Raw genomic sequence first — 15795 nt, forward strand, 5'->3', positions numbered from 1 at the left:
CGTCCGAAAATTTTCTGGGTTACTCGTTTCCTCTTACCGTAAGTTCCAACACTTTGATTATATATGAACGTAATTAGGTGCATCTCTTCCACATGAATGTTTAAGCAACTTTTAAAAGTCCTGCCATGTAGCTGGTATAGGTATTTGTGTTGATCTTTGGTCGATCATTTGAAGATCAGATCGTTCGTATGGAATCATTTTCAGAATTCTTACCGTGGCTATGGAGATTAGTCACGCAAATTCGGGAACTATTTAATGTACAGTATGGTTTTTATTTTCTGTTATGACGTGACTAACCCACATTGAGTAGGACGAAATAATTAATCATTATAACGGCAGTAACCAACTGTTCACTCCTTTACATGCCTGTCCCGCATCCAGAGCATGTTTGATGCAATTATTTTTGTACTATAGATGAAAGTAAATTAGAAATGTACCATTGAGACAAAGTTTCCATTCGTTCCGTCGTACCCTGCAACCCACTCAAAAGCGTTTTAAAGTTATTTCATACTACATAATGATCTTCGATGCATGTTTATGACAACTGAATATTTATTTTCTATACATGCAGTTTCTCTGTGGTTGACCATTATAAGCAATAAAAAAGGCATTCATTGGATCTTTTTCTATTGAATGTCTTGTTGTTGTTGTGGTCTTCAGTCCTGAGACTGGTATGATGCAGCTCTCCATGCTACTCTATCCTGTGGAAGCTTCTTCATCTCCCAGTAACTACTACAACCTACATCCTTTTGAATATGCGTAATGTATTCATCTTTAGGTCTCCCTCTACGATTTTTACCCTCCACGCTGCCCTCCAATACTAAATTGGTGATCCCTCGATGCCTCAGAACATGTCCTACCAACTGATCCCTTCTTCTAGTCAAGTTGTACCACAAACTTCTCCTCTCCCCAATCCTATTCAATACCTCCTCATTAGTTATGTGATCTACCCATCTAATCTTCAGCATTCTTCTGTAGCACCACATTTCGAAAGCTTCTATTCTTTTCTTATCCAAACTATTTATCGTCCATGTTTCACTTCCATACATGGCTACACTCCATACAAATACTTTCAGAAACGGCTTCCTAACACTTAAATCTGTACTTGATGTTAACAAACTTCTCTTCTTCAGAAACGCTTTCCTTGCCATTGCCAGTCTACATTTTATATCCTCTCTACTTCGACCATCGTGAGTAATTTTGCTCCCCAAATAGCAAAACGCCTTTACTACTTTAAGTGTCTCATTTCCTAATCCAATACTCTCAGCATCTCCCGACTTAATTCGACTACATTCCATTATCCTCGCTTTGCCTTTGTCGATGTTCATCTTATATCATCCTTTCAAGACGCTATCCATTCCGTTCAACTGCTCTTCCAAGTCCTTTGCTGTCTCTGACAGAATTACAATGTCATCAGCGAACCTCAAAGTTTTTATTTCTTTTCCATGGATTTTAATACCTACTCCTTCACTGCTTGCTCAATATACAGATTGAATAACATCGGGAATAGGCTACAACCCTGTCTCACTCCTTTCCCAACCACTGCTTCCCTTTCGTGTCCCTCGACTCTTATAACTGCCATCTGCCATCTGCTTTCTGTGCATGCCATCTGCTTTCTGAATGTCTTACATTTTAAATTACGTGTTTGGTGAGTGGGGAGCATTCTGACTGCCAGGTGGTCCACCCGCACCTGACAGTCTTGTCAGCTCATGTCCAGCCTCTTACAAGCTTTCTTTGGAGTTCGCTGGGTATTCAACAGTGATTCGGATTCCCTGCCCATCCCAAGTATTGATATGGAGGTAAGGTTAAAGATAAATAAGCATCCGTAAATACTGCAACCCTGCACTTGCCTGGCAATTCTTGCTATTCTCTGAAGCTTTCGATACGCGTCACCGACAGTAGAGCGACTGACCCTGCCCGTGCAAAATGACGTTTTCCCGGCAACATTCCAAAGGAATGGGCACAGCAACAAGCAGATAAGGCGTGAATTTAGACACTATGTACGTAGGCAGCAGCAGGAAGGGAGAGAGGAACACGAATCATTAGCGTGCGTCCCGTTTGTCTGTAATACCTACAGGAAAGTCAGCAGAAACTTGGAGCAACACAATTTCAGATATGTATTTCGCCAACCTCATGAAACCTAGACATTACTAGGTGTAGTAAAGGAACATCTAGACCTTCACAAACCAGCAGCTGCCAAATCTCCTTATAATATGGCAAGGCATACATTGGGGAAACGTAAGCATAGTAGAAGAGATGTGCCATGGGCATAGACACCTCACGGAACTATGCTAGACCACCCAGTCAGCCATCGCCAACCATGATATAAAACCTGGCCATTGCAGGAAAACCAAGATACATAGGCAGTCTTCCTCCTCCTGGGATTGCGTGATTAATGAGGCCTTTGAACTAGAGTTCAGGATAGTCATATTAAGAAAGCTAGCGGACTACAAGTGAGTCAGACGTGGACATCTTCACTGAAAAGAGAAAGAGCAGAGCTAGAATGAAATTTTCACTCTACAGCGGAGTGTGCGCTGATATGAAACTTCCTGGCAGATTAAAACGGTGTGCCGGACCGAGACTCGAATTCGGGATCTTTGTCTTTCGCGGGCAAGTGCTCTACCACTGAGCTACCCAAGCACGACTCACGCCCCGTCTTCACAGCTTTAATTCCGCCAGAACCTCGTCTCCTACCTACCAAACTTCACAGAAGCTCTCCTGCGAACCTTTCTTCCAGGAGTGCTAGTTCTGCAAGGTTCGCAGGAGAGTTTCTGTGAAGTTTGGAAAGTAGGAGACAAGGTACTGGCAGAAGTAAAGCTGTGAGGACGGGGCGTGAGTCGTGCTTGGGTAGCTCAGATGGTAGAGCACTTGCCCGCGAAAGGCAAAGGTCCCGAGTTCGAGTCTCGGTCCGGCACACCGTTTTAATCTGCCAGGAACTTTCATATCAGCGCACGCTCCGCTGTAGAGGGAAAATTTCATTCTAGAAACATCCCCCAGGCTGTGGCTAAGCCATGTCTCCGCAATATCCTTTCTTCCAGGAGTGCTAGTACTGCAAGGTTCGCAGGAGAGCTTCTGTGAAGTTTGGTAGGTAGGAGACGAGGTACTGGCGGAATTAAATCTGTGAGGACGGGGCGTGAGTCGTGCTTGGGTAGCTCAGTGGTAGAGCACTTGCCCACGAAAGGCAAAGGCCCCGAGCTCACAACAATTGGAGGTCATTATCTCAAATAAAATAGCACATGGGAGAAACCAACTGGCCGACACTGTGCCGCGAGGCGCTTTTCACTTAGTGTGCAGGCCACATCTTGAGCAGACACATCAAAATAGTGGGAATGTTGGTAAGTTCTGATATTCACTTTCTCGATATGAACCTTCATCTATACATATAAGCTAATACACTCCTGGAAATGGAAAAAAGAACACATTGACACCGGTGTGTCAGACCCACCATACTTGCACCGGACACTGCGAGAGGGCTGTACAAGCAATGATCACACGCACGGCACAGCGGACACGCCAGGAACCGCGGTGTTGGCCGTCGAATGGCGCTAGCTGCGCAGCATTTGTGCACCGCCGCCGTCAGTGTCAGCCAGTTTGCCGTGGCATACGGAGCTCCATCGCAGTCTTTAACACTGGTAGCATGCCGCGATAGCGTGGACGTGAACCGTATGTGCAGTTGACGGACTTTGAGCGAGGGCATATAGTGGGCATGCGGGAGGCCGGGTGGACGTACCGCCGAATTGCTCAACACGTGGGGCGTGAGGTCTCCACAGTACATCGATGTTGTCGCCAGTGGTCGGCGGAAGGTGCACGTGCCCGTCGACCTGGGACCGGACCGCAGCGACGCACGGATGCACGCCAAGACCGTAGGATCCTACGCAGTGCCGTAGGGGACCGCACCACCACTTCCCAGCAAATTAGGGACACTGTTGCTCCTGGGGTATCGCAACCGTCTCCATGAAGCTGGGCTACGGTCCCGCACACCGTTAGGCCGTCTTCCGCTCACGCCCCAACATCGTGCAGCCCGCCTCCAGTGCTGTCGCGACGGGCGTGAATGGAGGGACGAATGGAGACGTGTCGTCTTCAGCGATGAGAGTCGCTTCTGCCTTGGTGCCAATGATGGTCGTATGCGTGTTTGGCGCCGTGCAGGTGAGCGCCACAATCAGGACTGCATACGACCGAGGCACACAGGACCAACACCCGGCATCATGGTGTGGGGAGCGATCTCCTACACTGGCCGTACACCTCTGGTGATCGTCGAGGGGACACTGAATAGTGCACGGTAAATCCAAACCGTCATCGAACCCATCGTTCTACCATTCCTAGACCGGCAAGGGAACTTGCTGTTCCAACAGGACAATGCACGTCCGCATGTATCCCGTGCCACCCAACGTGCTCTAGAAGGTGTAAGTCAACTACCCTGGCCAGCAAGATCTCCAGATCTGTCCCCCATTGAGCATGTTTGGGACTGGATGAAGCGTCGTCTCACGCGGTCTGCACGTCCAGCACGAACGCTGGTCCAACTGAGGCGCCAGGTGGAAATGGCATGGCAAGCCGTTCCACAGGACTACATCCAGCATCTCTACGATCGTCTCCATGGGAGAATAGCAGCCTGCATTGCTGCGAAAGGTGGATATACACTGTACTAGTGCCGACAATGTGCATGCTCTGTTGCCTGTGTCTACGTGCCTGTGGTTCTGTCAGTGTGATCATGTGATGTATCTGACCACAGGAATCTGTCAATAAAGTTTCCCCTTCCTGGGACAATGAATTCACGGTGTTCTTATTTCAATTTCCAGGAGTGTAGTTAGCTATTAAGACTAATTTACAAAGTGTTTGCTGTTATACACTGTCGGAAAAAACTGCAACACCAAAAGTAATTAGAGTAATCAAATTTCGGGAATACATTGTCTAGGTAACATATAAAGTGATTAAAATTGCAAGATCACATGTTAATGTAAACGTGAGATAAGCCATTAAAAATGTGACAAGCTGGTACATTAATATGGGGTGTAACCGCCAGAATGTCGAATGCAAGCATGCATATTTGTATAGGTACCGGATGTCAGTTTTTGGGATGGAGTTTCGTGTCCGTTGCACTTGGTCGGTCAATACGGGGGCGGTTGGTGTTGCTTGTGGACGACGCTGGAGCTGTCGTACGATGATGTCCCATATGTGCTCGTCTGGAGACGGACCTGGTGATCGAGCAGGCCAAGACGATATGTCGACACGCTGTGGAACATGTTGGATTACTACAGCGCTACGTTGGCGAGCGTTACCCTGCCGGAAAACGCCCCCTGGAATGCTCTCATGAATGGCGGCGGAAGAAGTTGAATCACTAGACTGACGTACAAATTTGCAGCATTGTGCGTGGGATAACCACGAGAGTGCTCCTGTTATCATACGAAATCTCAATCAGACCCTAACTCCAGGCATACGTGCAGTGAGTCTAGCATGCAGACAGGTTGGGTGCAGGTCCTCAGCTGGCCTCGTCCTACCCAACACACGGCCATCACTAGCGCCGAGGTAGAACTATGCTCCGTACTGGTGTTGCTGTTCACATGTAATGACTTTTATGCGCCTACATGGGTTGGGTTGTTTGGGGAAGGAGACCAGACAGCGAGGTCATCAGTCTCATCGGATTAGGGAAGGACGTGGACGGAAATCGGCCGTGCCGTTACAAAGGAACCATCACATTTAGGGACATCGCGGAAAACCTAAATCAGGATGGCCTACATGGCATACAGCTTTGTAATACGCGCCGTATGTGGTGCTGTAGAGTTTTACTCTGCAGTGGTTTTAAATCGCTGACTGTTTTTAGTAGAGCCTTTAACAAGGTAGCAATTTTATTGTTGACTTGCACGATTTCTCGTTTAATGACTTTTACCCGCGAACATGGCATACAATGTTGTAATACATGCGGTATGTGGCGCTGCTGTGTACTACAGGTCAGTTTTTTTTAAGTATTTGACTATTTTGGTAAAGATTTAAAAACAGTATTAATTTTATTGTGGACTTGTACGATTATTATATGAATTATTTTATTCTCGAGGGTTGGAGAACATTTTAATAAACAAAAAGGTTTCCTGTGTCCTGATAGGACGCCCCCTTTCCGAGGTTTCCTTATGACAGAGGAAGGAGTAAACTGGCAGTTATCTGTATGCACTGTGAATGTACACCACTGGCCATTAAAATTTCTACACCAAGAAAAATGCAGATTATAAACGAGTATTCATTGGAAAAATATATCATAATAGAACTGACATGTGATTACATTTTCACGCACTTTCGGTGCATAGATCCTGAGAAAACAGTACCTAGAACAACCACCTCTGGATGTATTAACGGCCTTGATACGCCTGGGCATTGAGTCAAACAGAGCTTGGATGGTGTGTACAGGTACAGCTGCCCATGCAGCTTCAACACGATACTACAGTTCATCAAGAGTAGGACTGGCGTATGTTGCTCGGCCACCACTGACCAGACGATTTCAGTTGGTGAGAGATCTGGAGAGTGTGCTGGCCAGGGCAGCAGTCGAACATTTTCTGTATCCAGAAAGGCCCGTACAGGACCTGCAACATGCGGTCGTGCATTATCCTGCTGAAATGTAGGGTTTCACAGGGATCGATTGAAGGGTAGAGGCACGGGTCGTAACACATCTGAAATGTAACGTCCACTGTTCAGAGTGCCGTCAATGCGAACAAGAGGTGACCGAGACGTGTAACCAATGGCACCCCATACCATCACGCCGGGTGATACGCCAGTATGGCGATGACGAATACACGCTTCCAATGTACGTTCACCGCGATGTCGCCAAACGCGGATGCGACCATCATGATGCTGTAAACAGAACCTGGATTCTTCCGAAAATATTACGTTTTGCCATTCATGCACCCATGTTCGTCGTCGAGTACACCATCGCAGGCGCTCCTGTCTGTGATGCCGCGTCAAGGATAACTGCACCCATGGTCTCCGAGTTGATAGTCCATGCTGCTGCAAACGTCGTCGAACTGTTCGTGCAGATGATTGTTGTCTTGCAAACGTCCCCATATGTTGACTCAGGGATCGAGACGTGGCTGCACGATCCGTTACAGCCATGCGGATAAGATGCCTATCATTTCGACTGCTAGTGATACGAGGCCGTTGGGATCCAGCACGGCGTTCCGTCTTACCCTCCTGAACCCACCGATTCCATATTCTGCTAAGCAACGCGAGCAGCAATGTCGCGATACGATAAACCGCAATCGCGATAGGCTACAATCCGACTTTTATCAAAGTAGGAAACGTGATGGTAAACATTTCTCCTCCTTACGCGAGGTATCACAACAACGTTTCACCAGGCAACGCCGGTCAATTGCTGTTTGGGTATGAGAAATCGGTTGGAAACTTTCCTCATGTCAGCACGTTGTAGGTGTCGCCACCGGCGCCAACCTTGTGTGAATGCTCTGGAAAGCTTATCATTTGCATATCACAGCATCTTCTTCCTGTCGGTTAAATTTCCCGTCTGTAACACGTCATATTCGTGGTGTAGTCATTTTCATGGCCAGTAGTGTACATTACACATTTAATTGACATCTTTGGAAATGCCATTTTGGACTTCGTTGTGTAAGTTTGAAACGATATGTACTACATCTTTGGCATATGCTTCAGAATTTGGTAATAACTATTATGCTTGAGTGTAAATTTGGTTTACTGCCCTGTATGTTGATTTGAAAATGGGTCAGGGCCCGAAACTAGTCATCGAATGAAAAATAAAACATTTGCAACTTAGACTGGTTTTTCGTTCTATCGATTTGTTAAGAGTTCGTTGTTACACAGTGGTGAATACTGCTGCTCAGTTTGCTTCTGCTGATGCACTACGATGCGACTGCACCGTACGCCCAATGCGACGGCCTTCGCTCTCGGTAGTGCCACGTGGCTGTCCGGAGCCTGGTCTTCTTGAGACCGTACATTCGCGTCACCACTGCTGCCAGCAGTCATGTACAGAGGGTAATTTCCTGATAAGTCATTCTGCTGTGTCGCAGAAGGAGCATGCTGCTTCTTGTAGCCCTGTTTTACGACCTTGTTCAAACTCAGTAAGGTGCTGATTTCGGCATATTTGTCACCTCGACGACATTCTTGACTAACATCAACCCACCACGTCAAATCAAAAAGGTAACTAACGCTCACGAGTGTCACAGCGTGCATTAAAACAAATCTAATTTGTATCCTCATAGTGGCGCTACTAGAGACACTCTTATGCGACTGCCGGAAAATTTGAATAGACATCATTCTTTCTTTCAGATGTAGAAACTCGCCTACCAAATTTCGTTTATGTCGCACAGCTTCTTCTTGGTGTCGCGATTTTTTACCGTCAGTGCAGTTGTAGTTTAACTAGTCTAATAAGTTTCCTGACAATTACACCAAACGAAATTGCAAAATCAATGTGCATTTTTGACACTCCTCCAATGGTAATCCAGGCGTCTTCTAGTATAGTCGACAGGCATACGCTTTGTTTTTAAATATTGGGATGTTAAGGACTATGATGTAAATGTTGTTCACCAAAGCTAAGAAATGTAAGTTAGCGTTCGAACGCACGATGGAGGGAAAAGGTGGGCTTGACAATAGGGAACGAACGATATGTCTCATGCTCATGCAGGTACAAAACTAAAATTGGCTTTCAGGATGACAAGATACGTTTTAGAAAATAAATTCCCCCTTTTTTGGCCAAAAATAATCACAGAGTCTTTATTTCATAGATTGGCAACGGCCTTGCCACAGTGGATACACCGTTTCCCGTCAGATCACCGAAGTTAAGCTCTGTCGGGCGTGGCCGGCACTTGGATGGGTGAACATCCGGAGTGCCATGAGCTGTTGCCATTTTTCGGGGTGCATTCAGCCTCGTGATGCCAACTGGGGAGCTACTCGACCGAATAGTAGTGGCTCTGGTCAAAGAAAACCGTCATAACGAGCGGGGGAGCGGTGTGCTGACCACAAGCCCCTCCTATCCGCATCCCCGGCTGAGGATGACACGGCGGTCGGATGGTCCCGATGTTCCACTTGCGGCCTGCAGACGGAGTGCTTTATTTCATACATTGGGCAGCTCCAGACTTATTCTGTTTGCTGTGATTCCAGCCATGTGTGAAATAACACTCCGCAAATGTGAGGTGCAGAGATTTGCCTTAAATAGTGAAAAACTGCGAAACAACACCTCTGACCGCTTTCAAACCAGTAATCCCAGGTATACACTAACTGGTTAAAAGAGATGGGTTGGAGGGTCCTTGGCATATTTCCTCGGCATTTATACCTAGCGTAATAGTGCTGTTTTCCGCTGCTTTCAACCCAGAGTCTACTCTGACCATCTCAGAAAATTAAAGATCATTACAATGGATCGGAATTGCCTAAATCCAGACAGACTTCATTTCCTTTTATAACAGCGCCAGAAATATCCACACTACAAATACAGGGAGAATGCTCAAGGTGTGCTGTTACTCTTGACCCTTCCAAAGTGCTTTAAGATTGCAAATAATTTCGTCGTTGCAGTAATTACTGGCCAGCTCCTTTAAGGAATTACTACTGACACGATCCGATTTTAAGACGTCCTTACGGGCATAAGACTGTCTTACCTATCTGTCGCCATTATAGCCTGTTTTTCTCAGTATACAAACTCTCAAAATGCTTCTTAATTCTAACTAACATTGTTTGCTCAAGTTCACGCTGTAACTCTCAACATGCCTCCAGTTTTCCCAAATCATTCACCCCACGTTCTACGTGACTTGGTGAGATCCACAGCTCATGACAGAATCCGTTACAAGGCTCCACAAGATCAGAGAACCGCCTTTCTCCAGCCATGTTCCTCTTCAGTCTTATGAAGGCTCTCTTTTGGTATAGAGACTAACAATTTCTCCAACATTACCCCACCATCAAAACTCGCTTACCTTGGAAACTAAAACCTTAACTAAGTGTTAAAGATGTGTGACCTATACAGAGTTATTCAAAAGGACTTCCAGGGTTTCAGAAGACGACTTCGCCAAAATACTAAATATGACAAATATCAGTGGATACAGCGTCTCTCAGTGTAGTTACACTATTGGCAGGTATGTCAAACAAAACATGTAGACCAATCATCCTCTCTCTACTGTCGCAAAGAATTAGTTCTCGTCTGCAAGTAGGAATCCTAAAGAACAGATTTCCAAAGTGGGCGCCTCGCTAATTCATATCAACGACTTCATTTAATTGCACGCAAGTGGTAACCTGAAACTCCGGAGGTATTTATGAATAACCCACTACGATCAGCGTCACTACAGCGCACAGGATTTCACCGCACATGTCGATTAGACCATCGACTGTACTCTGTATACACACAATCAGATACACTTTCAAAGACACTAGGCTGTAGTTTGTTGTCAGCTAGATATTTGTCCCAGATTAAATTGCAATTGTTCCCATCCATCGTTCTGACCAATGTAACGTCCTGGCTACATAATGGGTCTTTACCCAAACATCTCTAGCTAAATACAGAATTAAAAGTATATTACAAAAAAAAATCACAAGTGTTATCTTCGGACCACTGCTACCAGCCGTGGTACTGCCCAAAGATCGCAATGCCATACCAAAGTCGCAACGCGAATCCATACCACAGACATTAGCGACAGCTCGCCGCAATCTGCAACGACGAATCGGAGGCGGTCTTTAAGACCATGTCTCCTTCTCAGCATAGCAGCGTTCTCACGCTGAGGTCGATATAGTGTCAAGAATCCAAGAGCTCAGCCCAGTTTGTGACCTCAGCTACAGCAGTCAACACCATCGTGTAAGACAGTGACAGCTAGAGTTTCAGGTGAAATGCACTTTCGTGAATGTTCCATTTTGTACTGCAAGAAAACAGTTTGTTACTATGAGCATCAAGTGATGCTTTCATAATCAGTGACACTTGTTGAGCATCCAGTACTCCTGCGGCAAAGATCTGAGTCAAAGTTAAGTAAATCGTATATTCATTTACGTAATAATGTGAACTTACATTTCATGTGCTCTAGTTTTACGAGCCTTCGCCCAGAGCTATCAAACAACCCACACTTATCACCGGGCAAAAGTAGTTTCGGCCAGTCACGACACTACCAAACCAGTCAGTGCACCACAGACTACCCACCGACTTTGCTAGGCCTCCGTCCTTGCTGCTCCGGTTGTCGTCATCAAAAAACGTCCAATTGGTACTATAATGTACCAGTACCTAATATGTCCTAACACTCACCTCATTCGTCGTGGACCTGAGGTCTCCAAGGAAGTGTTAGCTGAAAAACATCTATCTGTTTTTGTTGTAATTCAGAGCCATCGAAACCAAAATCCACCTTCATTTGTGTTGTAAATTTGTGTTACTATGTGTTTACGTTAGTTAAAATAATTTAGTTGTCACTTGGACTACTGTCTGCTGTGAGTCACAGTACAGTTGGCGACGAAATAAGTAACAAAGTCACCTGCAACCAAAGTATAGTTCATTATAATACATCAAGCTGTTCTTAAAATTACAGAGTATCATCAGAAACTATGAGAAGTACCAGCAGTAGATCCAGCATCTAGCAGAGCAGCAGCAACAATAAAAACTACAGCAGCAACAACAGCTGCTCCTGCTCCTAGTTGAACAACGGATGAATGCGGTGAGGTGGGCACATCTATCTCGATGCATCCTACATTGAAGCCACTCCCAGCATTCGATAGCAGCCAAGAGAAATGGATTTCATATACATCACACCTACGTCAACACTTTGTGGCAGGAAACATGATGGACGCTAACCAATGCCGGGAATACATTATGCCATGGTGTGGCCCAGATACCTATCAGCTAATTCGAAAACTCACTCCACAGCAGGAGCCTTTAGCCTGCAGTGTGAATGAGCTCATGGATGAGCTGAAGAACTACAACGACTGCTGGATGAAGGTTGTATATAAATGTCTACGCCTCATCCAGTGAGCACAAAAACAGATTAAAAAAAAAGTCAGTCATTAAGTTGGCTAAGGAAATTCAAAACATTCGTTTCGTTGCAAGTTCACGCATATAAGTGTTGGAAATATAGGCAAAGAGTTTGCAACATTAGCTCTCAATAGTTCACATCAGACATCACAGGCCAGCTCACCTCGCAAACGTCACTGATATCTTTTGACCTACCTCTTTACGACTTGTGGACGGCCGTGCTGCCTCGGACTAATATACCACAGCACTAGCAATAGCGTTACAAGGTCTCCTCACCAATGCAAATAGCTGAGATGTGAGTGAATAAAACGATAAAGAGCCCTTCTAAGACCCCCCCCTTCCCCAAGTTTGACAACACCCTCCGTGCCACCCACACACCTTTGTTGAACGCGTTAGAAATGAACTTCAGAAAGTTAGACACCAAATCAGCTTGGCGGCTGCTCTAGCACCTGAGGGTTAGGCAACCCTTTCGACACCCCTTTTGTGAGGCTTGCCTAACTTCAGGCGCTAGAGCAGTCGCTATGCTAAATTTATTGGTGTCTGGCGCATACATTTGCAACTCTCTCAACAAAGTTGTGTGGGTGACACTGAGGGTGTTACCAAACTGGGGGGGGGGGGGGGGGCTCAAAGGGACCCTTTGCCATTTTATTTACGCGATGTTGATGTACCCCCATGTGATCACGACGAAGGAGAGCGGAAAACACGAGAGCTGTATGTATATGCGTAGGTACCATTTCCTGCTTCGGAACACGTGCAGATTCCGTCGAATGGTTGTGAACAGTCCCTAGTAGTTCCAACCTGTACACGAGAGCTACAGTCGCGCTGCACTCCAAAGAGGTGCTATCACGTTCAATGGGATGCAAGCCCGCAAAGTCCTTAAAGAGAGGTTGAAACATCTGAGGGTATCAGAGGTGTAAAAGGTTGTCAAGAACATCTTCCTGCTGCTCGTCGCACTGCCGACTGTCGTCTTCGACAGGGAATGAGTGGGATTCAAGGCCTCAGGGAAAGAAATGGTTTCACTGGCGGCTTTCATGCCACTCCCTGAGACCTCTTCATGTCGGTTCTGAGCGGCGGTGTGTCTGAAATGTTTTCCTCGGCCACCCAAAAGAAAACCGCGTGATTTCAACGATGGGTGTAGCGGTTCTGACCACAGAGCATAGAAGGATGTAGAGCGGCCTTCCCCACGGCGGGGCCCGGCCGGTATGTGCTCTCCTGCCTCGCCCCTCTGGGCACCTACCTGGCCGGCTGGGCACAGCCCGCACTCCTGTTTCCTTCCTAATTTTTTGCTTACTACCTTATCTCACATGATTTTCTGATCTCCAGTTGTTAGTTATTAACGTATTCATGGAGATGAACAAATAAACTAAATAATATAGGCGGCGAGATAAAAAAAACTTAAAAACAAATCAAATTGCATGGCATTACTTTCACTGAATAACTTATTTTTTTTAACACATACTATAATTGCTTACTAATTTAATTACTTTCGCACGGCAATAAGCCTCCAAAATTACCTGTAGATTATTGTTATGTTTAATATATTCACAAAAGAAATAACGGAAAAAGCAAATAGGTTGAGCACAATTCTTTTCCATTATCTCTCTCCACCATTCTCTTCCTATAAATCATAACGGAAAATCTGTTTTTTAATCCTAGCATAATTCAGCATTAATGTCTTATTAATTTGAACATTAGCATAAATTGAAGTGAGTAAATAAATAAAGGAGTAAGCTTAATTATTTCTAACAAATTTTTATTGTTGGCCTTTGAAATGAACAATTTTTTTAAAGTTTTGTCTAATTTTTAGTTCCTCAACATTCTGGTTTTCAACGCATATATATTTCTTGATTCTAATACTAAAATAAATTTTCCCAATGCTGTCAATTATCCAGTTTCTGTGATCGCCTTCCCCACCATTTGAGAAGTGTGCCAAGTCGACAAATAAATTGAGATTTGAGCACTGGTTGTGCAAACTGTTGCAATAAAAGGTAAGATTGCTCTTTGGTCTCCCTTTCACTGTGCTTGTCTTAAAAACGTTTTCACAAATCCTACATACGCGATTCACATCAGACGAAGGCTGCTACAACCCTCCATGGTTTTTAATTGAAACCAAATTGACAGCTAAGTTCAAAGGCATATTTTCGTTATGTCCACCGATTGCCACCAAACATTCTTCACATTTTATTTTCCGCCCTAGGCTCCGCACAACGTATCCTCCAAAATATTCCACAACATCCATACTTAACGTAGAAAAAACTGGCTCCATTGGTAAGAAGGGTTCATGTTCTTCATCACTTCCCCTTGAAACTTCTGTCCAACAAAATTGATTTAGGCGTAGACACATTTATTTTATCTTCAGTGATTAATTTAGTTCCAATTCCAAGTCCCAAAAGGTCAATTTTATCAAGTGGTATTACATTTCCACTGCTAACATCACTTTCATGCAACTGCTTATGCACAATAATTTTCCTGGACAAGTGGCAAAACTCATAAGCACTTGGGTTGTTGTTTCCTCCTCTCCTTCTGATGTTGTTGTTGTGGTCTTCAGTCCTGAGACTGGTTTGATGCAGCTCTCCATGCTACTCTATCCTGTGCAAGCTTCTTCATCTCCCAGTACCAACTGCAACCTACATCCTTCTGAATCTGCTGGGTGTATTCATCTCTTGGTCTCCCTCTACGATTTTTACCCTCCACGATGCCCTCCAATACTAAATTGGTGATTCCTTGATGCCTCAGAACATGTCCTACCAACCGATCCCTTCTTCTGGTCAAGTTGTGCCACAAACTTCTCTTCTCCCCAATCCTATTCAATACTTCCTCATTAGTTATGTGATCTACCCATCTAATCTTCAGCATTCTTCTGTAGCACCACATTTCGAAAGCTTCTATTCTCTTCTTGTCCAAACTAGTTATCGTCCATGTTTCACTTCCATACATGGCTACACTCCATACAAATACTTTCAGAAATGACTTTCTGACACTTAAATCTATACTCGATATTAACAAATTTCTCTTCTTCAGAAACGCTTTCCTTGCCATTGCCAGTCTACATTTTATGTCCTCTCTACTTCGACCATCGTGAGTTATTTTGCTCCCCAAATAGCAAAACTCATTTACTACTTTGAGCGTCGCATTTCCTAACCTAATTCCCGCAGCATCTCCTGATTTAATTCGACAACATACCATTATCCTCGTTTTGCTTTTGTTGATGTTCATCTTATATCCTCCTTTCAAGACACTATCCATTCCATTAGAACTGCCCTTCCAAGTCCTTTGCTGTCTCTGACTGAATTACGATGTCATCGGCGAACCTCAAAGTTTTTATTTCTTCTCCATGGATTTTAATACCTACTCCGAATTTTTATTTTGTTTTCTTCACTGCTTGCTCAATATACAGATTGAATAACATCGAGGAGAGACTACGACCCTGTCTCACTCCCTTCCCAACCACTGCTTCCCTTTCATGTCCCTCGACTCTTATAACTGCCATCTGGTTTCTGTACAAATTGTAAATAGCCTTTCGCTCCCTGTATTTTACCCCTGCCACCTACAGAATTTGAAAGAGAGTATTCCAGTAACCATTGATAAAAGCATTCTCTAAATCTACAAATGCTAGAAACGTAGGTTTGCCCTTCCTTCTAGCTTGTAAGATAAGTCATAGGGTCAATATTGCCTCACGTGTTCCAACATTTCTACGGAATCCAAAGTGATCTTCCCCGAGGTCGGCTTCTACTAGTTTTTCCATTCGTCAGAATTCGCGTTAGTATTTTGCAGCTGTGACTTATTAAACTGATAGTTCGGTAATTTTCACATCTGTCAACACCTGCTTTCTTTGGGATTGGAATTATTATATT

The 15795-nt window shown here is 44.8% G+C and overlaps 1 pseudogene; it reads left to right on the forward strand.

Moving 5' to 3' along the window:
- Nucleotides 1-8738: 8738 nt before the first annotated feature.
- LOC126299979 (5S ribosomal RNA) lies at nucleotides 8739-8856 on the forward strand (annotated as a pseudogene).
- The last annotated feature ends 6939 nt before the right edge of the window (nucleotides 8857-15795 follow it).

The sequence above is a fragment of the Schistocerca gregaria genome, chromosome X, assembly GCF_023897955.1.
Source record: "Schistocerca gregaria isolate iqSchGreg1 chromosome X, iqSchGreg1.2, whole genome shotgun sequence".
NCBI lineage: Eukaryota > Metazoa > Arthropoda > Insecta > Orthoptera > Acrididae > Schistocerca > Schistocerca gregaria.